General features: G+C 43.2%; 1 protein-coding gene across 1 annotated transcript in view; it reads right to left on the reverse strand.

Moving 5' to 3' along the window:
* LOC119917335 (equilibrative nucleoside transporter 1-like) overlaps positions 1-3,643 on the reverse strand; it is a 43,553-nt gene extending 39,910 nt beyond the window's left edge. Inside the window, exon 1 of the mRNA XM_038737627.1 lies at positions 3,507-3,643. The gene's annotated coding sequence lies outside the window, so the exon portion shown is untranslated. The remainder of the gene's footprint in view (positions 1-3,506) is intronic.
* Positions 3,644-26,296: the final 22,653 nt, after the last annotated feature.

Consider the following 26,296-nt stretch of genomic DNA (forward strand, 5'->3'; position numbering starts at 1 on the left):
CTCCAACTCAGCATCACCACGAACAATCCTAGACAGGAGCCTAATTATTTTGTGCCAAAAATGTGACCACAGCTCCAGCCCGGGGAATTAGGTTACATGATTTATGTAAATGCAAATGACCAGCACCAGTGCAGGAAATTGTGTGAACTTTATGTGTCGAGCTCGACGGTGAGACAGTTGGTCAGGGTGGTGGAAGATGAGAGAGTTCACATCCCATCACAGGTTTAGCTTACTGTTAATTGTGACCACAATCTTTCTCTAAACCTTAATCACACCATACGCCATTCGCACGTATTGTAGAAAGCAAGAATTTTGTCACTTGTGCTTTGTTGACATTGGCATACCGTTTAAAAACCTGTTTTCTTTTCTGAAAACCCCTTTCCTTTGCTGGACTTGCCTATTTAATGAAGCTGACATTACATATGTTATTAGCCCCCTCATTAGGGATTTGGGAGGGGAAGTGCTGCGTGTCCACACCAAGAGCATCTGGAAATCCATTTTATTTCACAGAACAAAAGTAATGCATCACTTTCTATAGTGATTTTCTGTTATGTCTGAATAATGTCTTCAGTTCAAAATCATGTTTATAAGCAATTTTCATGAAATTCTGGAAAAGCCATTAAGTCTCTGGGTGACTTAATGTGTCTTTTGAACTGCTGGAGAACAGAACATTAGGCTTACAACTTTTGGCAGTGAACATAAAAAAAAAAACTAATTACACAGAAGGTAAAGCAGGGTTTTGTAGAATCGTTCAATATTGACCGTCTGTCAATGTTGCAAGCTCTCACTCTGGGTGCGTCAGGACCAAATGGCAGTGACCCAGAACCTACGTATTCCCACAGAGACGCTCAATAGATACACAGTAACACGATTGTATGTCTCCTACAAAATACATGCAGACAGAATTAACAGACCTCTCCATTATCTGTGAAAGTGTAAAACTGTTACTATCAGAGACTCTTTATTTCAACACTTTTTTGGATTGTACTATATTCTGTTCCTCAGTAAAAAGCTTTAAGTTTACTTCATTGTGTGTATGCAGTGTACACAGTGCCTGAAAACCATGAAGCCACTAGCAGAAATGACGATGTTCCAAAGTTATTTGAAAGTTTAAAATGGCAAACATATGTTTGATTATTCCAAGGAGTTTCTTTTAGTCTTCTTGCAGAAACATTAAATCAAAACCACATTTCACATCTCTTATTGTGAAATGTACTGTATTCATTTTTCCAGTGTGATGAAAAGAAATCTGTGTGAAATGTGTTGTTAAAAGCCAAACTGACCCCAATTCGCCTCCTCTAAACTCAACAAACTGTGTGTGTGTGTGTGTGTGTGTGTGTGTGTGTGTATATAAGATATTTTATAAAAACAAACCTAAGCTTATTTACTTAATGGAAAGTTAATGAGACCACATTCCAATGTGTTTAAACTAAACTGACCTGTAGCAAGAATTATTTTCTGAACAAATATGCTCCAAGTATTTTAGCTTTTTTTTTTAAATCAGCATTTTCTTTCAGACAATTATAGGAGCTCTCTCAATTCAACCATCCCTTTCTTCATCTACCTTCCCTCCATCTTTTAGGCCTCAGGCTGGTTTACGTGAGACAACATGCAGACAAACTAAACATCTGCACAGACCACACACACACACTCAATACAACTAAATAGCTCTGAAACAATAAGTTGACCAACTGAAGAATCAATCTAAAACTGTTTTTGTAACTGATAAATTGGTTATTAGTAGATCAGTCATTAATCGCAGCATCTCTATTTGCACAGCTGTGCTTTGAGCTAAATGATAACATCGTCATGTTAACATGTTCACAATGTTTAGCAGGTAATGTACAGCTTCTACAACTTGTAGCCTGCGACCTCACTTACTAGACTTCCTTCTATGCACTTGTAAAGACCACGACTGAATCATGGATGTCACATTGGATTATTGTCATTATCGATTAAACGATCCTTTATTTTTTAATAATTGTTTAAAGAGGAATTCTACTGATTTTTGCACATAAAGGCCAGTTTACTACTAACTCGGAGTCGTTCTCAGCCTGTAAAAACAATTGGAGGGGTTTTGCCATGTCTGAGAAAACACACCCAGATGATGTCATAGTGATGTCATTAAGGTTTGGGCTTAAAACCTCAAACGTATAACCGAATGCCTAAACACAAACTGGAGGCTTGGAGACTGAAAGATGTGGATGTTCACCAGGCAGGAAGGACCCAACAAAGATGCTACTATTAATTGCATTATGGGAAATGTAGGCCAGTATAGGGGAGTAAAAGTCAGGATATTTCAGCCTCAGCTTTTACAACAGTTTTTTTTTATCTGTCTCCTCCCACTTTATGGATGTGCAGATTAAATTGCTGAAGCACTCTCTTATTGTTTAGTTTATAAAATGGCAGACAAGCTTGTCATGCAGTTGCTTATTTTGTTCAAACAAAAGTTCAAATCCAAATGGCTTCAGTATATAATGACATAAGATAGAGAAAAGATCTAAATCGTTACCCTGGAGAAGCATGGTAGATAAACAGTTAACAAGTAATTATTATTAAGACTATCTAATCTCCTGATACTAAACTATTTGATTATCAATTAATGTTTCCACACTTGGCAACCTGGGAGTCTTGAACCTGAGCATCTTGAACTTTTCTTCTCTAACGCTGCTCGCTGCATATGAAGACTGACATCAACAGAAACACCTTATCACTGTGAGAATAGCAGCTTTCTCAAAGCCCCAGGACCGCTGATAAGCAAGCAGTTTCAAAAGTTATCAAACACACTCCAACAACATTGTATCAAGCACACTGAGAATTTGAAATTGTGTGTGTGCATGTGTGCAGTGAAAACATATAGCACCAAGTGTTTACATTATACAGTAGTGTTTTTTTTTTTTTAGCTCAATGGGGTTTATTCTCAGAGCTCTTTCATGCTGTCCCCAGCTGTGGAGTGTGTGTGTGTGTGAGGTGGATCTATATTCTCACACTGTCACCTGCTGTGATGCCTCAACTCATACTGTGTACATGTCTCAACCTCTGGCCCAGAGAGGCTCAGCTTTCAACTTCCTCCGCAGCTATCACAACATGCATGCTGGATTATTAACAGAGAGAGATATTCCAGCTCTTAAAATAGTCCAATAAGGCAGCAGCATACATGCAAGTGTGATATCACATATCAAGTGTAGCTATCAGCAAATGCCCTTAGTCACTGGGGTACTTTCAGCATTGTGCGCTGTTGGAAAGGTGATGCGCACTGCGACTTTGTGACCATTTCACCTTGTCGACGTATCTGGTGGAGCTACAGCATCGGCTCTTAACTAAACAGCTGCATTAATCGAGTTGTCGAGGAAAGAGTAGCCTATCAACGTCCTCTTTGTGGACATCCTTTCCACCCTCCCCCCAAATCAACCCCCCCCCCCTTCAGTATTTTTGGCAGGCTGTGTCAACAGTCTCAACACTGTCCTGTACTTTCTAATGCCGACGAATGAGAAACACAGACTTACCCTCACACAACCGGCCTGCGATGCGCTCACATCTGAGCAGCACGTCGGTTCGTTGGCAACAACGTTCATGCATTCATACGTCTGTTTTTCTCTCGTCTCTTTCAGTAGCAAAACTCAACTCAACGCTCCGCATTCACCACAGCTGGCACAGAGAGGCGAGCGGCGGGGGGTGAGGCAGGGGGGGGGGGGGGGGGGTTCTGACTGGTCCAGATTCGACAAATAGCAGACCAGCTGGTTACTTTGGATTTTTACAAATAAGCCGCCAGATTATAATCCTGTTAAAACGTGCGTCAGAGTCCAAAGCCAGATACTGGGTCAGAGAGGGAGGACATAGCTCGTCCAAAGGTCTTTGTTCATGCAGCAGTATGATGCTCAGTGACTCTGTAACACCACCAATACTAATTTCAGATGAACTGGCAATAGAGCCTGAGTACAGCAGGAGATGTAACACAACAGGGGCATAGCTATATGGGCCCTAATGCACCAAAGGGGACTCTGTTATAAACATCTGCCACCAGCCACTCATTCATTTATTGATCAGCTATCAAGCAATTGGAACTATAAAGCAGTCAGAGGAACATATAAATGGCATTTCTTAATGTGTTTTGCCAGACATATTTTGAGTGGAAACGTAATGAAATTGGACCGAAATTTGTCTGGCAATGTTTGTTTTGGGTATTTTTAGATTACATTACACATTGTTTGCGGAATTTGTTTTCTGCAGAATGCAAGGTGTAGGGCAATGGTCAGCGTGGGCAGTTTGTGTACAAAGTTCAGCACTTAAATACAGGTGACCGGGGATTTGCAACCTGATTCACACCTGTGGTTTAGGCCACAAAAACACTTTGCCTGAAGTTAGGTCAACATAGCAGTGTGAGTTAAATGTTAATAAAGAAAACACAATGTGTCTCACTGCTTGAGCCACTGACTTAAACACCATGATCTGGGCTATTTCTTCAACCCATTTTCTGTGTTAGTTGTGTTGGGTTCAAATTATGGGTTATTTTTTCAGAGAGTAACCATTTTCTGGGTTATAGGGCAAATAATTTGACCCAATTCCTGGGTTGTTTGGGTTTCTGTGTTATTTTTCAAAGAGTAACCCATGTTCTGGGTTATAGGTTTGACTTTCTCTCTCTCAAATTCAAATTCAAATTAGATTTATTAACATGAATGTATAGCAACCACCCTGCAGTTGTTCTGGAAAACAGTCGTTTGAAATAACCGTCGCTTTGCGTTCGATCCGTTTTGGCCTGTGCTTCTTCGGTGCAACTTTGTCATGTATTGAAGGTCAGCGAGTATTTTCAGTGTTGATGTTGAAAATTGGAGTGAAAAGTGGAGTGAAAATTCCCATGGCTAAGTTACTATGTTGAGACTAGCATTAGCCGTGGTAAATCTGTGGTTGCCATGTACATCTAAATAGTTTAAAGTCCATGTAAAGTCACACATGACATGACACAACCAATGTTTGAAGACTTTAAGCTTTAAGTTCAATCCAGTTATTGAATGTTGTCCAATGTTTGAGAGTTTTTTATTTTTCTATTTTTTATATAGAGTTTAATTTAATGCAATAAAAATTTAAAAGTGGTTGAAGTGTGTAATATTGTCACAGTCATCCCTAATCACATCTTCCTTTGTTCTGTTTTCCAGCCACTCATCTGTTTCCATGGTTTCATTGATTTAGTTCATCTACATCACCTGTGTTTAGTTAATTAATGACAGAATAAGCAGTGCCACTGACTCAAGGAAATTATTTTCCACTTTTAAAGCGCTACTAAATCCTCTTCCACCTCCACCACCCACAAACTTGTCTGCTTATACCTTTGCTGCCTTCTTCACAGGCAAAGTGGAGGCTATAACTAGCCAATTCTTTGAAACACTCAAACTCAACCATTGTAGCAGTCCTACTACATCTTTTCCTCTGCCCTTCCAGGTCAGTGGTTGTTCACTCTCCTCGTTTACTCCTCTCACAGAGAGCGAAGTATCAGAACTCTTGACCCGTAGCCGTCCAACTACATGCCCACTGAACCCGATTCCTGCGAATCTCCTCCAAGCCACATCTCCTACTGTGGTCCCAACAATCACTCATGTGATAAATACTTCTCTGGCTTCAGGAACCTTCCCGACCACTTTCAAAAGGGCTCGGGTTACACCCTTGCTCAAAAAACCCTCACTTGACCCAACTCAAGTTGAGAACTATCGACCAGTGTCTCTTCTACCTTTTTTATCCAAAACATTTGAACGGGCAGTATTCAAACAGGTCTCAGAATTCCTCTCAGGGAATGACCTCCTAGATCCATATCAATCTGGTTTTAAGAATGCCCACTCTACTGAAACGGCTCTTCTGTCTGTAACAGAAGCCCTAAGGTCAGCTAAAGCTGCAGCCCAATCCTCGGTTCTTATCCTGCTTGACCTATCAGCTGCCTTTGACACAGTCAACCACAGGATCCTGCTATCCGCTCTCTCAGCAATGGGCATCTTAAGTAAAGCACTCCTGTGGTTCGAATCCTACCTCTCGGGTCGTTCCTACAATGTTTTGTGGCAAGGACAATTATCCTCCTCCCACTGCCTCTCCACAGGGGTGCCCCAAGGCTCAGTGCTTGGGCCCCTTCTCTTCTCAATTTACACCACCAAACTGGGGCCGATCATTCGCTCACACGGCTTCTCTTACCACTGCTACTCAGACGACAAGCAACTCTACCTATCCTTCCCGCCAGGCGATCCCACTGTTTCGGCGCGGATCACGGACTGTCTATCAGATATATCAGCATGGATGAAGGCTTGCCACCTTCAACTAAACCTCTCTAAGACTGAACTCTTGGTCATTCCAGCCAAGGAATCTATCCACCATAACATCAAACTACAAATTGACTCCAACCATCACTCCAACCAAGGATGATGAGAAACTTGGGTGTCATGATTGATGACCAGCTGTCCTTTTCAGACCATCAAACCATTCTGTGAAGGCTTGCACTTCCTGGCTTTTGATTTTGACCCAGGTGTCGTCCACATATCTGTACCAGTGGCTCGGTGCTATTCCTCTGAAGGAGTTGAGGGCTTTATTCTCCACTTCTTCCATGTAGATGTTGGCCACAATCGGGGATACCGGTGAGCCCATGGCACAGCCATGCTTCTTTCTGTAGAATCCACCGTTGTACTGGAAATAGGTGGTGTTTAGACAGAGGTCGAGTAATTTGCAGATTTGGTCAGGGCTGAGGCTAGTTCTGTTGTCCAGGGTGTTGTCTTGTGTTAGCCGTTTCCTAACGGTTTCTACTGCCTCTATGGTGGGGATGCAGGTGAACAAAGAAGTCACGTCATAGGATACCATGGTTTCATCTGGATCCAGTTTTAGTCCTCGAACTTTGTTTACAAAGTCAATAGAGTTTTGGATGTGGTGAGGCATGTTTCCCACCAATGGAGCTAAGATGGTGGAAATGTGTTTGGCAATGTTGTAGGTGACCGAGTTAATGCTGCTGATAATCGGCCTGAGTGGGGCTCCTTCTTTGTGTATCTTGGGTAGCCTTCACAGAACACATCAACTCTGTGGACAGTAACATCAGGTTCACACGAGAAGATGTTCACAACAACAGTTTGGCCTTCCTGGACTGCGCTGTACACATTGAAGAGGACAGGAGCCTGCAGATTGGTGTTTACAGAAAACCCACATACACAGACCAATACCTACTCTTCGATTCACACCACCCACTGGAGCACAAGCTAGGGGTCATGAGAACACTGCACCACAGAGCGGAAAACATACCAACAAGCGCCCAAGCCAGAGAGAAGGAACAGAACCACCTGAAGGGGGCACTTACAGCCTGTGGATACCCTAAATGGACTTTTGTGAAGACAGCCACAAAATCCAAGAAGAACAAAACTACAGGGGAGGAGGAAAAGAAGGTCAAACGCAACAACATTGTGATTCCATACGTGTCTGGAGTATCAGAGAAACTCAGGAGGATTTTTAACAAACATAACATCCCTGTGTTTTTTAAACCCAAGAACACACTAAGACAGATGCTGGTACACCCCAAAGACCGCACACCCAAACACAAGAAAAGCAATCTAGTGTATGCGGTCCAATGCAGTGAGGAATGCACAGACCTGTATATTGGGGAGACTAAACAACCACTACACAAACGCATGGCTCAACACAGAAGGGCCAACTCCTCAGGTCAAGACTCTGCAGTCTACTTACATCTGAAGGACAGAGGACACTCGTTTGAGGACCACCAGGTGCACATTTTAGACAGAGAAGATGGATGGTTTGAAAGAGGTGTCAAGGAAGCCATCTACACCAGGGTTGAGAAACCGTCATTGAACAGGGGAGGGGGTCTACGCCACCACTTATCCCCCACTTACAATGCTGTCCTTTCATCACTTCCCAGGAAACTCAACAAACGTAACCTATTGGCCTCAGGTGAAGATACGAACGATGGTCGTTCAGTCTTGGCCACAGGTAGTCTCAACGACTGTAACGACTGTCGTCACAGCAACAAGGAACACTAACGAACCAGCGGTATCGATGACCCGGGCCAACGACCCCACTGAGGTTAAATAGCTGAGTTTCCCTGCCAGTCAGTCAGAACTGAAGAAGTCCTTTGGATAAGGGACGAAACGTCTTCCAGTAGCTTCAACCAAGTCCAGTTGCCCTTCATTTTAACCTTCGTTGGATAACTATGACCTGGATGACTGAGAATCTTCATAGACATTTTTCAGACCATGTTGCTACTGTCTCTTGGTCATGCCGCTTTGCTCTATACAACATAAAATAGAATAGAATAAAATCAGGCCCTACCTCACTCAGTACGCCACCCAGCTTCTGGTACAGGTGAGGTTATCTCTCGCATCGACTATTACATTGCCCTCCTAGCAGGTCTTCCAGCTTGTGCGGTGAAACCCTTACAAATGTCTCGGAACGCAGCAGCGCGTCTGGTTTTTGTCACCTCCACTGGCCCCCCGTGGCCTCCAGAATCAAATTCAAGTCACTTATGCTTGCATACAGAGTGACTACTGGGTCTGCACCATCTACCTAAACTCCATAATACAAACTTACGTTCCTTCTCGGCCGCTACGCTCCTCCAACGAACGCCGCCTGGCTCTGCCATCCCTTCACACAAAGCAATCCCAGTCCCGGCTGTTCTCATCTGTCACACCACGATGGTGGAACGAGCTACCACACACCATCAGAGCAGGGACGTCCCTCTCTAACTTCAAGAAGTTCTTGAAAACTCATCTCTTCCGAGAACACTTCCTCTTATAACACCTCTAACTCCTAACCTCTAACATGCACTTCCTGTGCTCTTCTTCTTCTATCCCCTACAATGATCTTGTGTTGATTGCACTTTTTGTTTTGATTGCATTTTTTGTTAACTCTTACTTCCTTCCCTAGGTATTTACCCCATTGATGTGATATGTACTGTGAGCTCTTACTAGTATGTATTGTCAGTTGTAGATCTGTAGTTGATGCTCTGTTGATGCTTGTATGTTGTTCCTCAAATGTAAGTCGCTTTGGATGAAAGCGTCTGCCAAATGAGTAAATGTAAATGTAATTACCATCATCATCAACTGTTCCACCTGTGTTCTGTTAATCAATGTTCACCTGTGTTAGTATTTAGTTCCTTCAGTTTAATCAGTCTTTGGCCGTTCTACTTTGTAGTCTTGTTTAGTGTGTGTACATTGTGCCTGTCTGTGAACTTTGGACTCCTCCTCTTCTTCTTCTGCCTGCACCACACCGTGACAGATATAATGTAAAACAAAGTTTTATTTTCTGAAATAAGGCATACTGGCATAGTAACCCAAGTTAGGTTAATTTTGACCCAATTCCTGGGTTAAAAAGGGACCAACTAGTTTTAGTGTAGTTTGTGACAGCGGGTCACACACTACACGAGCTGACAGCGGCTCTGTCACCCGATGCTGGTCTCCAAACCACATTTTGTCAAGAAAACACACGTGAAATGTGAAACAGGAAATGACGCGAACCTACAGACGAAAGCTGTTGTATGTTATTATAAAGATAGCAGTTATAAAGACAAAAAATATGGGTGAAAGAATGGATAAGCACATGCAGGTAGCAGAGATTGTCTGAGCTACAGAGAGAGCTGGAAGTGAGTAAAAAGTGTTTTGCAGTGAAAAGAATAGTAGTAGCTGCCTGCTCTGCCAGCTGCCTGCTCTCATTGGCTGGATGTGGATGTTGAGTCGGCCGACTCCTCCAGATATTTGACATGCTAGATATCTGGCAGACATCGGCGATGTGTCGGGGAGCCGTTTTGATGCATCGTTGTGTAGTTCACACATAACGAGTGGTGACCGCCAATCAGCCGCTGATTTACCCCCGATCACAGCCTGACAGTCACCGAGCCTCCCGGCAAATCGGGCTAAAAATCGTGTAGTGTGGACTAGGCTTACATCATGTCAACTTTATTACACACGGGACTTGAACCTCAGTCTCCTGAGTGAGAGTCCTTAGATTACTTGGCACATCTGTTTAACAGATATGCTCTGTATAAACAATTAGCAAGTTGGCAGATGTGTTAGTTTAAAAATGCAGGCCTGTTTGTAGTTGTGAATTAGTGGTATGGAGACAGGGTTGTTCAGAGACCACAGAAACTGACTAATAGCAGACAAAAATGCATCAAAACAAGGCTCAATTTGTGAAACACACGTCCATAACTGTGTTTTTGACACCCACAATTGGTCATATATATAGTATCTACAACCTGGTTTTCTAAACAATGGTTCAGTAAATAATAATCAGAGTGAGATGACTAACAATATTTACTGTGAACCTAACATGTTCATATAGAGTGCAGGCCAGTAAAGAGTTGTTCCCCTGATGTCCACGAGTGAAGTCTGGTGATGAAGAGACTGCAGGTGGATGATTGAATCTAATTATCTGAGGAGAATCTGATGATCATGGTAGTAATGAGAGAGGAAGTATCACAGTCTGTCTTCCGTTCCTCCTCTTCAGCCACTTTCCCGGTTCCCCAGGCCCTTACACTGTTGTTTTCCATCTCTGCACAAGATACCCTTGAACTTTTCATCCTTTCCACATTCTCTGAGGGGCATTTTCTCTTGTTTGGTGATTGTTTCAGAGGAGCTACCCAATCAGCAGCGAGGTGTACATAAACTCCGCTATTAAAAAGGTAGCGCGCTTGCATACCCAACAGGGTGTTCAAGGCAGTGCCGTTTCCGTTTAAATAAACGCTTTGTTATGTTTTGTCTGGGCTGATTGTGGTCCAGTTCTCACTTCTCTTATCAGCCCTGCAGTTACAGAAATCTTTTAGGTTTTGCTAATAATTTAAACGTTGTTTCATTTCCCCTCAGTCTCTCTAAATGGACCAGCAAATCAATGGAAAAAACTTCTGTTACTGGGAAAATATCACCATCTAGCCAAAAGGTCCACCCAAACATTGCCATAGGGGGTTGTTGTCTTGTGTGTCTGTTTCATTCATTCGTGTCACATCAGTGAGCAAAATTAATACTAATTATTAATATCAGTGAGGTGTGGTGGTACTTCGGCACCAGTCTTGAAGGGCTGCTTAAAGTTTTACATGCCACCAGATGTCACTGTATTGGCTGAATAAAGGCTTTTCTAATATTCAGATCAAAATATTGAAGACAATATTTATTTGTGGGGATCCTATATGTATGTGTGTTGTCAGATTTTGCCTCCTAGGTAGCAGGAGTGAAAATTAGTTATCCTCAATATTTCTTGCATTCTATTTTCACAATGATAAAGACAGATGGAGAAAAATGAAATACAAAATAGGATTTAGCTTTTTTTTAAGGGCAACTATAATGTTTTATTTATTCATTTTCGTTAATTTTCGCAAACAGCTTAAAAAATAGTACATAGAGCTGATGTAAATGGGGGGGAAAAAATCTCCCAGGGAAGCATACATTTGACCTTTGCCTGCCTCTCCATCCCGTAAGCCTTTGTTCCTCCTCCCCTCTATGTAGGCAGTCAATACTGAACTGCATCATCACTGACTCAGGCGTCAATTTTGCATCCTACCCCCGTTTTCCTGTTACCCTGCTTATACCACCCGTGACAGGAAGTAAGTCGGGCAATGCTCATTATGTTTGTAACACACTAACATTTAAACATCAGCATCAACCAACCGATTGTTTTGCAGAATACATGGAGAAAGTTAATTTGTCACCAACAATTGAATAGACTTCGTTCTCCTATATGAGACATGTGAGAGAAATGCAATATTTCACAAGCTTGCATCCCAATGTAAACAAGGTAACAGATGTGAGGTATTACTTGATCCAGGGTATGTGAGAAAACAACTGTGTTGGAAATCTCCCCACAGCAGCAGCATCAGTCATTCTCTCTGCTTTTAATAGCAGAGTTCCGCGACGCATGAAAGGTCCAGCCTGTGATTTATATATACTAGGATTAGCAATAGAAAGTAAACAGTAAGGAAATTATATCATCTGGTCTTCCTCAAGGTTTTCCACAACACAAACTGCCTTTGAATTAACACCATGGACCTAAAACATCTACTCTATGAATGCAATTACATGCACTGCAAAGTAAAAACACATATCTGGATTAGTATTTGAGTATCAATCCAATAAACTCAATCCATTTCATCAGTATTTGAGGATCTATCCAATAAACACAAGACATTGAATAACTGTTCCTGCACTTTGACCGACAGTGTGTCCTCCCAACTCCAACAATTAAAATATACTGTATGTGAAAATAACTGTAATAAAGTTCAGCTTCACCGATAACTTATTTCTCTTTCCCAATGCCCTGGATGTCCAGATGTTTGCTGTCCTCTTCCAAACTGAACCCACCCCACTGAAGATTATCCTGTCAGATCTTCCCCATCATCCAAAAACTCCACTGGATCACCTCCATCCGCAACTGGGCGTAGATTTGAATTCCTTTAAAATACTTTGGGCTCACTTGGTGCTGTGCAGAGGTGTGTGAGGGAGTTACTCAATGACCCAGTTATGCAACTTAGGGTCAATGGAATTCCTGTTAGCTATGTACCAGCGAAATTCCTTGCAACAGCTTGTCGGTGCAAAATGTCACTTTTCACACAGCCTTGCACACACATGAACACACACATATAGAAACTGCCAATCCTGATCACATGTGTTAATCTATGAGACACAGCCTGACCCACATAAATAAAATCCCTCCAGTTCCCTTTAGTAAGTTTTACATAATTTTACTTCACAGAAGATTAACCGCTTGCCCTCTTTTTTCCCGAGTAAACTCTGGGGCAATTTTCTCAAATAGCCATAGTCTGGTCAAAAACTGCTGCAAGTACATACAGACGAATATATAGTACAGTAGTCTAAGACATGGCTAACATGTGGGAAACTGTTCTCCAGTATCCAGGGGTCTTGGCTGGTGATCCTGTGTCTTTAGGGGGGTTTATGTAACCAGATTAGGGTAGTTGGTTTTAGTCCTGAGGGTCACTGAGGCCTGAGTAGCTCTTTAGCTTTCCAATCTAAAATCCTAATCGCCCCGAAGCAGCTTCCCAAACACAGAGATTCCTGAATGAGCTCCTGTTCTGTGTGAGGTTGTGAGGCTACCTGGGAGAGATCCAAGTTGATTTTTGTAGGCCTTTATGGTCCTTTGATGGCACCAAAAAGTCACGGATGAATGGCTCAAAAACCGGGTGACTGTGTGAATGTAATTTTGTGGCTGCTTTTCTACAAAAATAAGAAGTAATTAGCAGCTAAAATAAAATCTTTGAACAACACTGGAGCTGAGGGGTTCAGAGCCTTGGACAAGATCTGCAGAGCCGGTGGTTATAAATTGTGACAGTCTTCACTGGGATGCCCTTTAACTGAATTTGCACTATTATAAGTGTCAGTGACTTACAAACACTTTCTAACAGCTTAGTTCTCTGATAAAAACGTTAAACACATTAAAAGGGCAAAATATCTTGTTTTGTTTAATAATTTAGTAAGAAGTAGATCTGTAGTAGTTTGTACACACTCTGAGGAGCCCTCACTGACTTGCTGAATATATGGATTAACAAATGCTTCCACACTGCCACCTACTGGTAAACTATATTCCTCTCAGACCAGATAGGCAGATGTAAATGTTAATTCAAGTAGTTGTCAACAACTGTAACTCCTCACATGTGGAGATTGATGTATAAACAGATGATGAATGACAATATAGTAAAACACAGTTATATAAGTTGTTGTAGCTCCCCCACTGTCACTGACTCTTGTGCCCCCCACCACCACAACTCACAACTTTGAACTGGTTACATTGCACTAATTCTTTTTTGCTCATATTGTGAATTTTTGCACATTCCTTTAGTTAATTATCCTGTTTTTTTGTATTATTGTATTAGTTTGTATACTTGTACATTTTTGATCTCTTTACTTTTTCTATATTTATGTGAACCAACGTAAACACCAACACACACCAACGCAAATTCCTTGCATGAATGTGAAAATGTACATGGCAATAAACCTGATTCTTATATCAATTCTTATAATAAATTCTGATTCCCCTTCGAGGGAACTCGAACTGTGTCGGTGACGACACTATGGGAACGCCTCTGGGCGTGGCAGGGCTGAACTATGAATGAAACTACTCCAATCCTATTGGTGTTACTAGAACGGTAGTGTGTGACGGCGTAACCGGAGTATATAAGGGTATATAAGCACGCCGGCACACAGGACACATTAGCTTCTTTCTATTCAGCAGGCACTCTGGCTATGTTTGGAAGCTCCATCATCCTACCTGAAGTCGAGACGAAGCAGATCATGTAGAAGCGATTCCGACAGTGTGTCTTTCCCTGTCAGCGCTTCATCACGGATACCCATGGGATGTGCGTTTCATGCCTGGGGATGTCGCACGCCCAGGCAGCTCTCAAGGGGCCTGTGACCATTGCGAGGCCCTGCCCCTGAGGGTGCTGAGGTCTCGAGCGGCTCTCCTTCTAGAGGATGGTCATATGCGCTCCCCCTGTGGCACAGGCGTCGTGGCGGCTCCGATCCTGGGGATCACAACGCGAGATCGCCGAGGGTGCCGGAACGGCTGAGGCCTTTTTCCGGTCCTCGTCCGTGGAATCCTCCTCCCCTCGTCCCCGATCGGGAGCCCGTTTCTCGGTTTCTCCCACTCGAGGGGTGAGTCCGGAGAGGCTTGCACGATCTGGCTCTGAGGAGCTAGATGTGCTTAGCATGGAGAATTACTTTGGGGAAACAGAATGTCATCAGCCCTCGCCAGGATACGAGGAGTTGTTAGAAGTGGTGACGCGGGCTGTGGCCAAGCTGCACATTGATTGGCCACAGGCGGTGCAGCAGACGAGCGGTTTCTGCAACACCGAGCACCACCCCCGCGTCGGCCCTTACCATTTTTTCCGGAAACCCTTCTCTGCATGGCTGTCTACGTCCCCCCGGCTGGATTAAAGCAACGTGACTGAGATCAGACAGCACGGCTACAGAGCGATGCCACAAGTGGAGGAGGCGCTGGCTAGCTACCTCTCTCCAGACCTCGCCTCAACGCCGCCGCTCCCCACCAAGCCATGTTGGATGACATCCGATTTGGTGGGCAAGGCCTACAGGACAGCGGGTCAAGCTGGTGCTACCCTGCACACGATGGCTGTCTTGCAGACTTAGCTCTCCATGTGACCAAGGAAACGGCCTGTTCCATCTGCCGATCCATGGCGGCTTTGGTGGCTACGGCGCACCATCTGTGGCTCAACCTCTCTGGCATCCAGGGGAAGGAGAGGGCTTTTCTCCTGGATGCGCCCCTCTCGCCTACTGGCCTGTTTGGCGAAGCAGTGGATGCTGTCGTCAACAGGTTCCAGCACGCCAAAACTCAGGGGGAGGCGTTTGAGCGATATCTCCCCCGCCGGTCAGACTCCAGGACCACGACAGCTCAGGAAAGGCGGACGCAGCCTTCGTCCAGCACCTACCACCGCAGCCAGAAGCAGAGCGTCGCTTCACGGGATCCCCCTCAACCAACCTGGGACGCAAGACGGCCTCTTCAGGCCCGGGGGAAGAGGTCCTGAGACTTCGAGTAGGATCTGCGTTCCCTGAACCAATCTCTGAGGAGATTCAGGTTCAGGATGCTTACCATCCCCGCCATCATCAGTCACATCCAGTCCGAGGATTGGTTTGTCACAATAGATCTGCAAGACGCTTATTTCCACATCTCCATCCGTCCCTCTCACAGGAAGTTCCTGAGGTTCGCCTTGGGGTGCACGGCTTACCAGTATCGGGTTCTTCCATTCGGCCTAGCACTATCTCCCCGCACGTTCACCAAATGCATGGATACAGCTCTGGCCCCGTTGAGGCTCTAGGGCATCCGCATACTGAACTACATCGACAACTGGCTCGTCCTGGCCCAGTCTCGAGAGTTAGTGGTTCGGCATCAAGATGTCGTCCTCGCCCACCTTCAGCGTTTGGGGCTGCGGCTCAACGCGAAGAAGAGCATGCTGACGCCCGCCCAACGGACTACGTTCCTAGGGGTGGTGTGGGACTCAACGACGATGCGGGCCCACCTGTCTCCCGCACGTGTCGAGTCCATTTTGTCCACAGTGACCGGAGTGCAGTTAGGCCGCGCCATCACTGTAAAACACTTTCAGAGGGTGTTGGGTCTCCTGGCAGCAGCGTCCAGTATAATACCTTCCGGGCTACTGCACATGAGAGTGCCCTGCAGTGGTGGCTAAAATCCAAGGGATTCTCCCCGAGGGGAAATCCGCTCCGTCTGATACGGGTTACGAGCGGGTGCCTTCGTTCCCTGTCTGTATGGAGGAAATCTTGGTTCCTGTCCCAAGGTCCCGTGTTGGGAGCAATCTGTCGCTGAACAATTATTTCGACAGACGCCTCACTCACGGGATGGGGCGCAGTCACGGCCGCTTCGCGAGAGGCTCCTGAGAGGAGCATCATTTCTCTTGGCACATAAATTGCCTGGAAATGTTGGCGGTTTTCAGAGCTCTGAGGAGTTTTCTGCCCGCCCTCCGCGGTCGCCACACCCTTGTCAGAACCGACAATACGGCAGTGGTGGCCTATTTGAATCACCAGGGGGGTCTGCGCTCGCACCCATTATGCAAACTGGCACATCAGATCCTCCTGTGGTCCCAGCAGAGACTGCTGTCCCTCAGAGCAATGCACATCCCTGGAACCCAGAATCAAGGAGCAGACCTGCTGTCAAGACAGGGGTTGAGGCCCGGGGAATGGAGACTCCACCCCAAGGTGGTGGATTATTATTATGCGAAGAATTCGGCCCCATAGACGTGGACTTGTTTGCGTCCCGAGAGACGGCGCACTGTCCCCTGTGGTTCTCCCTCTCGCCGGTCCGCCAGGACGGCATCAGTCTACTACTAGTAGCCCCGTTTTGGCCGGCACGAGTGTGGTTCTCAGATTTAATATCGCTCCTCGAGGGCCCGCCCTGGCAGGTCCCTCTGAGGAGAGACCTGCTGTCTCAGGCGGAGGGCCAGATCTTTCACCCGCACCCCACCCTGTGGCAGCTATGGGTCTGGCCCCTGGGGGGCGCAGTTCCTAGAGGCGGGCCTGACGACAGGAGCAGTCGAGACGCTGCTCAGCTCCAGAGCCCCGTCCACGAGAAGGATGTACGGCCTAAAGTGGAATGTGTTCACCACCTGGTGCAGAGAACGGGCGGTGGACCCAGTTACCTGCTCGGTAATTGTGATAGTGGAGTTCTCGGCTGAGGCCAAGCACCTGACCCTTAAGATGACCTTTCTCCTCGCTATCACCTCTCTGTTGAGGGTGGGGGATCTCCAGGCACTTTCGGTGTCTCCCCGATGCCTGGAGTTTGCCCCGGGGAGGGTCAGGGCCATCCTGCACCCTTGTCCAGGCTATGTCCCTAAAGTTCAGGTACTCTGTCATTCTGTGGGAAACACTGATTACTGTTTACATACAATAATTGGGATTCATGTTGATAAATACGGGTGGGCAGGAGGGTGAGTGTGAGCATTCTCAATGTGACAACCCTTTCCATTATTTGGTGACTGTTACCCTATCTGCCTTTTTACTACCTTGATTATGAAGATTATATTCCACTGTATTGTCCGCCTTTCGATGGCCTGCATTAAAACAACATGAGTCACAGTGTCAGAGATGCGCTTTTTGTAGCCCATCTTCAGAACATTGTAGTTTCGTCACGGCAGTAACATCCGCCGTCGCACAATAACGTTGCTTAGAAAAGAGCAGTCGCATTCTCTTAGACGTGCTTTTTTCCAAAGTCCTTATGAATTCTCCTTCACATCTTTCCTTGACCTCATGACGTTTTTTTCATCGAGATCAAGGAAAGGTGGTTAGGAAAGGAGATTTTTTTGACAGCCCAAGCCTCCCAAGTCCCGCCATAAGGCTCCGGTCTGCTCACCTGACTTCCACCCACCAACTAAATGATGGTCCCATTTAGATGAAAATAGACTGGAAAATCCCGGGAGGCTTTAGGGAGCGGGGCTACCTTGGGATTGACATGTGTCTACGTGTGACCCAAATATGGTACCCCATGGATGTTCAGTCTGTGTTCAGGACAGAGCTGACACACTGTACTTTAACTGCCAGAATATTTTCCTCCTCTGAGATTCACTGTCACTTTCTGTCACTCGGACAATCAAACACTCTAATACCTCCAGATTAAAGGAGCTGCTCTGATTAAAAAAAAATATATATATATATATATATATATATAAAATTAGTAGATTTCCCTCAGAGTATAAGTTGTGCACAATTACATTTATTGAGTAAAGAATTAGTGGAATTTAATTTTAAGCATCAGGGAATCAATGTAATTTTAGTATACCGAAATTAAATGTTTTTTAAAAATGTATTATATTTAAGTTGAGGTTTACTGAAATATTGTTACCACTGCTTAAAAAGTTTGAGGTAATCACTTTCCACAAATATAGAGGATTCTGAACACATTTGGGTTGACAGTGTATTCAGAAACATATAGGATGTGACAGTATATCTCACAATCCATGTTTGCTGGGATTGGTTGATCTCTAATGTCCATGCAAACTAGCCATGATCAGTCACCCTGTAATTGGTTTGTTGTTCATATCGCACAAGTATGGTACATTTGAACAGAAAATCTACCAGTCTATTTCTGCATTCTCCTCACTTCTCTTAAAGTTGACACAGTTCAATAGTAAATGAAATATATATTTTATTAAAATGGTAAATCATGCAGTTAAGCAAGGCTAAACAGAGTAAAGTACAAAAACAGACGTTATACATTATAAGCAACACATTTGTCATGTATCAAATTCAATCAATTACAGTAAAATACTTTTTCATAATGTCATGATATCATCAAACTTTGTCATACTAGGATCTAACCATTTATTTAACATTAAAGCAAGGAGAATTGCAGAAAAATATAAACCGAATTATTATAAATCAATTAATTCCAGAAATACACTTTATTTAAAACTCAGGTAAATCACGTTTGTTATTAAAAACTGTTGGTAATTTAGCATCCTCAATCATTTATCAATTATTTATCATCCTTATTACATTCTTAAAACATCATTCATTACTTGTTCATACATTTCACACCCTCTAGAGCTGATTTCATCATAACCAAAAAAATCCCATTATGGTATCTGCTAGAAGAAGGCTCACTTCCTTTGAGTCTTCAGATGCAGGCTCCTGTGGTTAGGCAGCAATATGCTATGTGTTACTTTCTTGTCATACTTTCCATCACGTCATATTGTCATATTTTCCATCATGTCTCCAGGTGTCAAAGGTCATCCTCTGTCATTCTAAATATTTTGAAACAAATAACGGTACATAAAGCATTTGCAGATTTCCAATAATTCAGAGTGCATTTAAAAATCATGAACAGTATGATTAGCAATACTTGTAATTACTGTAATAATTACGCTCAAGAAATACACTTTGTCATATGTTGACTGGCTAGAGCAAAGAGTAAGCGCAAAAGTTAAAATACATTCCTACTGTCAGTCCTGACGCATACTCTCACAAAACATCATGAGTACACAACATTATTATAATGGTGATTAAGCAGTGTATTCAGCAACTTTATTTCAAGCAATATTATCCTTAAATGGTAAAAATAAAGAGATAAAAGAGAATAATCATAACATGATTTCTCGTTATATTCTGTCAAAGTGAAACATTTAAACACATTTCCCTGCCAATTCTATCAAATACAACTTTATATTCCAACTTTGTGACACATACTCATCTTTGCAGCATATTTAAACATTAGGATACTGATACTTTTAACTATTTCATATTGCGGATACACAACACAGTCTTATAGAAGACGTAATAACTGTTGACAAATACTGTACATTAATAAACACTGCGTACGACTACATTACAATGTGTGAAACTATTTATCAAATACTTATATAGTGCTTGTAAATGCTAAATAGGGGGTTAAAGTAAAGTGTTACCTTGACTTTTAGCTTATCTCACTCATCTCATGGTTGAGCAGGTAAAATTTTGCAAAAAACCCCACTTGTGTTCTCACTTAAACTCATACCTACTGCCTGCCTGCCTACTACATTTTTGAAGTTGTTTCTGCCCAGAAGTTCATGATTGTGTAGTCACTGTTGTGGAAATTATATTTCTGGTGAGGGGTTGAGCAAATAATTAAGTTACAACCAACCGTTGTCTTTGAAGAATTTATTTAACAAAAAAGAATAAACAGAGAAGTACTTAAGCACATATACAGCTGGCCCAGAGACCTGCTGCCTAGGGGGACTTCGGGCGTCTGGCCCGGGGTAAAGGGATGCATCATCATTTACATCATTAATATGGTATTCATTTTAGTTTCAATGTGTTTACTTAATCTGTTACTCACCCAGTGTGTGTGTTTGGCTGGATCCTGTCACTAGCGTCCGTCCCGCCCCCTCCAGCTCAGTCCATTTGTTTTCTTTTTTTTTCTTGTCACTGTGTTTTTAGAAATTGTGCAAAATCTCTTTTCCAATGTCTTTTGCCCATAGCTTCGCCCTCTCCCCCTGTACTGTCCGTATCCTCGTATCAGGATGGCTTGATACAGCACCAATCATTTTCTTTTGACAGTTGTCTTCGTGTTGATCTTCTGTATGTTAAGCATGTTTTTTCGTGCTGTCTGTCTTCAATGATGTGATGTGCTGTGAAATACAACTCTTCCTTACTCCAGCAGCAGTTTCTGGACTAATCAAACTCAAATTTTTAGGGTCTCGTTTCAGACCACTGTAGTCCTAAGGTGAGGGTCATGCGGACTAGAAGAGTCCTACGTGATTCAGTCTGTTCTTGCTGTTTACCTGCTGGCCTGCATCATGCGGGCAGAACTTAGTCCAGTGGTAATTCTGGACTGTGCATTGTCATTTGTCGTACTCAGCATACTTCAAACTGCTTTCCTTCTTGTCTGGCTGGAATGACGTATGATGGTGATTAAGAAAGCTGGTCACGTGAGCCGTGGCTTCAACAATGTCCTAAATGTCAATATTCCTCTCTTTCCTGTTATTTCTTTCTCTGGGAATCTGGAGGGAGAGCAAATGTCTGACTTTTACTGGAGCGGAACACATTTCCTTCTGTGCACCAGCAGTGGATGTATAATTTTTTGGTTTCTCATCTCTCTGTTGCTGCCCGGTCAGATTTTAGCAGCAGCTTCACCCATGGCATACTCTTCTTTACTGAGGTGGATCTGGGACTGGAGCATACTGGAGGAGGAGGAGCGGAATCCAGGACTGGATCAGCTGGAATGGGTTTAGTGACTTGTGTATCAGTTGATTTGTTCTTGTGATTTCTTTTAATAATAATAATAATCAGTTTAATCAGATCCTTACTGAATCTATTCTGTTCTATTTTTCAGTTCTGAGCTTTCCTTGGCCTCAATTCTTGTTTTCATTTAGCCTACCCATTTGAATTGCACAATTTTCTCTTTACTTTTCTTTACTCTGGACAGGGCTGCACGCTCTATTGCATTTCTACTCTTTTCTCTCCAAACATGTCTTTAGCTGGTTCAATAGTTTTAGACTAAAGCTTCCATTTTGCAGGAAGCCCATTTCAACCCACTTATCAAATTGTCCCATTGATGTCTGATATTTTAGTCATCAATCTCATAACCGCTGAAGGTAAGCTGGGAGTGGATTCAGACTCAGTCCTCGCTTTACTCTGACACTTGCCATAGTCTACTCTCTCTAGCTAGTCTGTACTCGGGTCCATAGCAATATTTGGGTCCACTGAGTTTGGTTAAGTCTGAGGCTACGCGCTGCAAACCTAACTTATCAGCTGGAAACCCCAAAAACCCTCGGACACCATAGAGAAAACCAGGACACGTCTGTCCACGAGCCATTTTGATCCAGTCCCACTCTGCACCCCCTTGTCAGTTTACAAGCAGATAAAGGGTCCTGCAAATCACTTCCTTCACTATGTTCAATCTCACTCTTTATCTTTAACAAATTATCTACTCATTTCTCAGTGTAAGTTCTTTTCCTTTTCTTTCTGGAGCGGAGCGAAGATCAGGGCTCTGCTGAACACAGTCCGAATACCTCATCTGTCCCACATTGGCAGAGCAAATACTTGAGTTACAACCAACCGTTGTCTTTGAAGAATTTATTTAACAAAAGAGAATAAACAGAAGTACTTAAACACATATACAGCTGGTCCAGAGACCTGCCGCTTAGTGCAGCTTCAGGCGTCTGGCCCCAAGCAAAGGGATGCATCATCATTTACACAGTCTAGGTTTCTGTTTTGAGAGATCCTCTCCCAGCCTTGAACGCACATTCCAGGAGAGGAACAGCAAGGAACAACAATCTCACAGCTCTTACCTAAACCCCAGTAAATGTGGACGGACTAACATAAGGAGTATAGGAGGAAAGGTTAAGGATAAAAAAACAATACATATACATTGGGGAGAACAAGTATTTCAAAAGAAACAAACAAACACCAGTTCAGGCCCATATAGATAAGAAAAAATAACTAACAAAAAGAATAAAATAACCATAAACGAATGACCCTCGGGGTTACAGTAGTGTGCGGTATGAGCAGTCAAGAAAATCCCTGTAGCATGATATTAGAGACACCAGGTTCTACATACTTCAAATAGGGTTCCCACACTTTATAAAAATGGTCTGTTTTTGGAATGTAATATACATGTAAGGTATTCTAATGGCACTAAATCAAACACCACTCTTTGCCAGCCTTTAACAGTTGGTATTTTTTCATTAATCCACTGCAATAAGATATGCTTCCTTGCTGCATAAGTGAGAATACAGTACAACCTCTTATGTTTTGATGTTAAGCGTCGGCTTGGGAGGCCCAATATGAGAGACAAAGGGTCCATCTCCAGTTCTAAATCCAATATCTTTTCTATTTCGGATAATACATTAGACCAATACATTTGCAGTTTCAAACATGATCAAAAACAGTGAGTTAGGGTACCAATTTCTGTCCTGCATTTAAGGCACATGGGTGAGATGGCAGGGTCGAAGTGATGCCTGCGGTTGGGGGACATGTGCACTCTATGTTTAATCTTTAACTGTATTGCTTTGGCACGATTGCAGTCTGAAATTGATTTAGCATATCTCCAGACCTCTCTCCACTTGTCATCATCAATTGTGACATTTAGCTCCCCTCCCATGTGCCCCTAAGCCTCTGTAAACCAGGGGGTGTGAGACAAATAGCTTTATAAAATAGGCTCACAGATATCTCTCCATCTGAAGAAGTCATGTCTAGGGACAGCATATTTCTCAACCATTTGATCAAATGTGATAACCACATTATCTGAGAGCAAGTCCCTCAGTCTATGAACACTCTTATCCCCCCACCGTTTAAAACCAATATCAAACATCCCAGGCTGGAAATCAGGATTATTCACAATAGGGGTGAAAATAGATGTGGACTTCGACCTTCCCTCAAGTCGACACACCAATTGCCAGGCCCTAAGTGTATTAAGCGTAACTGGATTATTACAACTCAGTCTGACATTTAAGTTTCTTAAAAAACAATAAGTCCCTTAGCGGGCACTTTGAAAGGGAAGCCTCAACTCCCAACCAAATACAATTTGGGTTATTTACGACCCAGTCTTAAATATACCTCATGTGAGTACACAGCTGATATATTCTAACATTTGGTAAGTCTAGACCCCCTACAGAACCTGGAAGCTGCAATGTAGCCATCTTAAATTTTAGTCTGCGCTTGTTCCATATAAAGGAGCTTAGCCAGCCATTCAAGTCCTTCATCACCCTATTTGAAAATATGATCGGAATCATATATTCATTTTAACCAAGGAAATACGCCCTAGCCAGGAGACAGGCAAAGAAGTCCATCGCTCCAAATCTTGCCTCACCTTCTCAAACGGGAACAACATTTGCTTTATACATTTGCCCAATCAATAATGTCCAGTAGGGCTGGTATTGACGTCTCTGGACTGGAAATAAATATCAAAACATGATCCGCATACAGACTAATCTTGTGCTCATAATCAGCCAGCAAGCCCTGTACAGCAGCTGTCACCCTGATGGCTTCCGGCAATGGTTCGATGGCAGTGGCAAACAGGAGTGGTGACAAGGGGCAGCCTTGTCTTGTTCCTCTATACAGTGGAAAGCTGTCCGACCTAAGCTGTCCGCCAGAGGACTATCATACAGAATTTTGACCCACCTAATGAAATTATCCCCGAGACCGAATTTATGTAAAGTGTGTAGCAAACCTAGATTTAGTTATGCATTTTAATAAATTTATGAGAATTAATACCCAATTATGAATTTTAATAACCATATTCCTCGTTTCAGGGTACCACCGGAGTTGTTATAATCCTAGAGTTTCCGGACCTCTAGGTAGCTTTTAATAATTATACAATTATTACTAGTGATCAGTTAGTTAATAATCGCTCAATTATCTTAAATCAATCAGTCAGTCTCATATCTAAAGGGTCAATTCTCTTGGCAGGGACGTAGAAATAGGCAACACACACAGTTCTTGATTATAATACAGTGAATTTATTCTCTAACTAATGTGATATAAAAGGGTAAATGAGCCTGGAGGTTCGATTGTGGGAAGCATTTGACTCATACGGCATATGAGAACTAATGAAAGTAAGCTATGAATTTAGGAGTTAAAAGGAAATATTAACATTTCGGTACATCTCTGTTGTGTTAGGTCTTACGGCTTGTCGACGGCCTGCTTTGGCCTGTTGGACAGGTCCCACGCTAGCTGCCTGATCCTGGCTTTTTGCTAGGGATTCTCCGGGGTTCTCCGTGTCTGACTGAAGAAAACGCTGTCCTCCGTCTGGCAATTCGGCTGTTTTCAGGTTTCCTTCGTTGCCACATGGCTTGGTCTGACCTCGGTGAAGTTGGCTCGATGAAAAAGCTTAAAATGGAACTTGGTCGTTCCTGAATCAGTCCAGTGTAACTTAACGGACTGATAACTTTAACAAAACAAAAGAAAAAAAGAAAATAAAACAAACTGAGGGGCAGATCGATGTCGCGGCACTTCGCGTGTGTAGCTTCAAGCGAACAAAAGCCTGTTTCGCTGGCCGACTGTTAGGCGTTGCCTGGCGAAGCACGCCAGATGCGTGCCGAAGCGTCCAGAGAGCCGAGAGCCGAGAAGAGAAGCGGGGAAGAGAGAGAACGACATCGCGTGTCACTCTTTTGTTGCCTGGGGCGTGGTTCCCCAGAGGGCGTTTCAGGTTTCCCAAGGGACTGCCTTTCTAAACTTAATGTCTAAAAGAAAAGAAATCTATTTGCGCGTATTATAATCAAATATTTTCCACAATCGAACCTCAATGGTTGAACAGTTGTACTGTTCTAAGTTAAGCATTTGGTAACGGGAAACAATTGTCACATTATTGGTCAGGATATTTATATATTTAATGGTATTTCCAACGATGGTATGTAAATACTTATTTCGTCCACTTGGGGGAGCTCAGGTTACATGAAGAAAGCTTAGATTGATCCAAGATCATCTCTCTTTAGGAACCGAATAGGAATATTGTTGATTCATCCTTAAATTCTAGCTGGCGATTAAGAGTATAGTAAAACATTTCTTTATCATCATTTCTGAAGGAATTTAGTATTATGAACAAGCATTGATTACATTAGATGAGGGAGTGTCTTGTTGAAAATGAAAACACTGCAAAAGTAACTTATTTAGATTCTTTTCAGCACTAATATCAACAACAGATAGCAACAACATGTTAACATAACTACTCAAATAGAGGCAAACGTAATCAAGTAACTAAAGATTTAATTAAACTTAATTAAATGCTTTGAGTCTTTGGAGACTCCAGTCTTTGGTCATCCAAAGTTTGGCTTTCTGGGTTATGTCACAAATTGGGTGAGACAGGGGTGTCCCTTTGATGGGGCAATGAAACACAGAGCAAGGAGAGTTGCCACGGTTACACGTGTGTGGGGGGGGGCAGTTTTGATAGGCTGTTCAGGGAAATGCTAATCGCTGGTTCGTGTCCCTTTGTCAGTTTAACAGTCAGGCCCCGCGTTATCAGCTTCGTAGATCAAAAAGTTGCCAGTTTTACGATCAACTGCCCAGGCATAGCACTTAAAGAAAGCAACTTTGACCCCCCCTTCTTCTCTGGGAGAGGAGAGAGGAATTTGTAGTAGCTCCAAATTTATTCAATATAAAATATACAAATCCACACCGTTGTTCACTACAAGTGTGAAATAGATAAGCCCATTCCACCTAGTCAAAGGCTTTCTCATCATCCAGAGAGAGCACCAGACCATCAACATCCCTTTGCTGAAAAGCCTGAATAACATTGAGAAGGCGCCTGACATTGGTATGGGAGCTCCGACCTTTTATAAAACCTGTTTGATCTCCTTTAATAATTTTGGGCAGGAAGTCTTCAAGTCGGG

This window comes from Micropterus salmoides, unplaced genomic scaffold (genome assembly GCF_014851395.1).
Source record: "Micropterus salmoides isolate LMB-PRFRI ecotype aquatic unplaced genomic scaffold, ASM1485139v1 Ms_hic_scaffold_22, whole genome shotgun sequence".
NCBI lineage: Eukaryota > Metazoa > Chordata > Actinopteri > Centrarchiformes > Centrarchidae > Micropterus > Micropterus salmoides.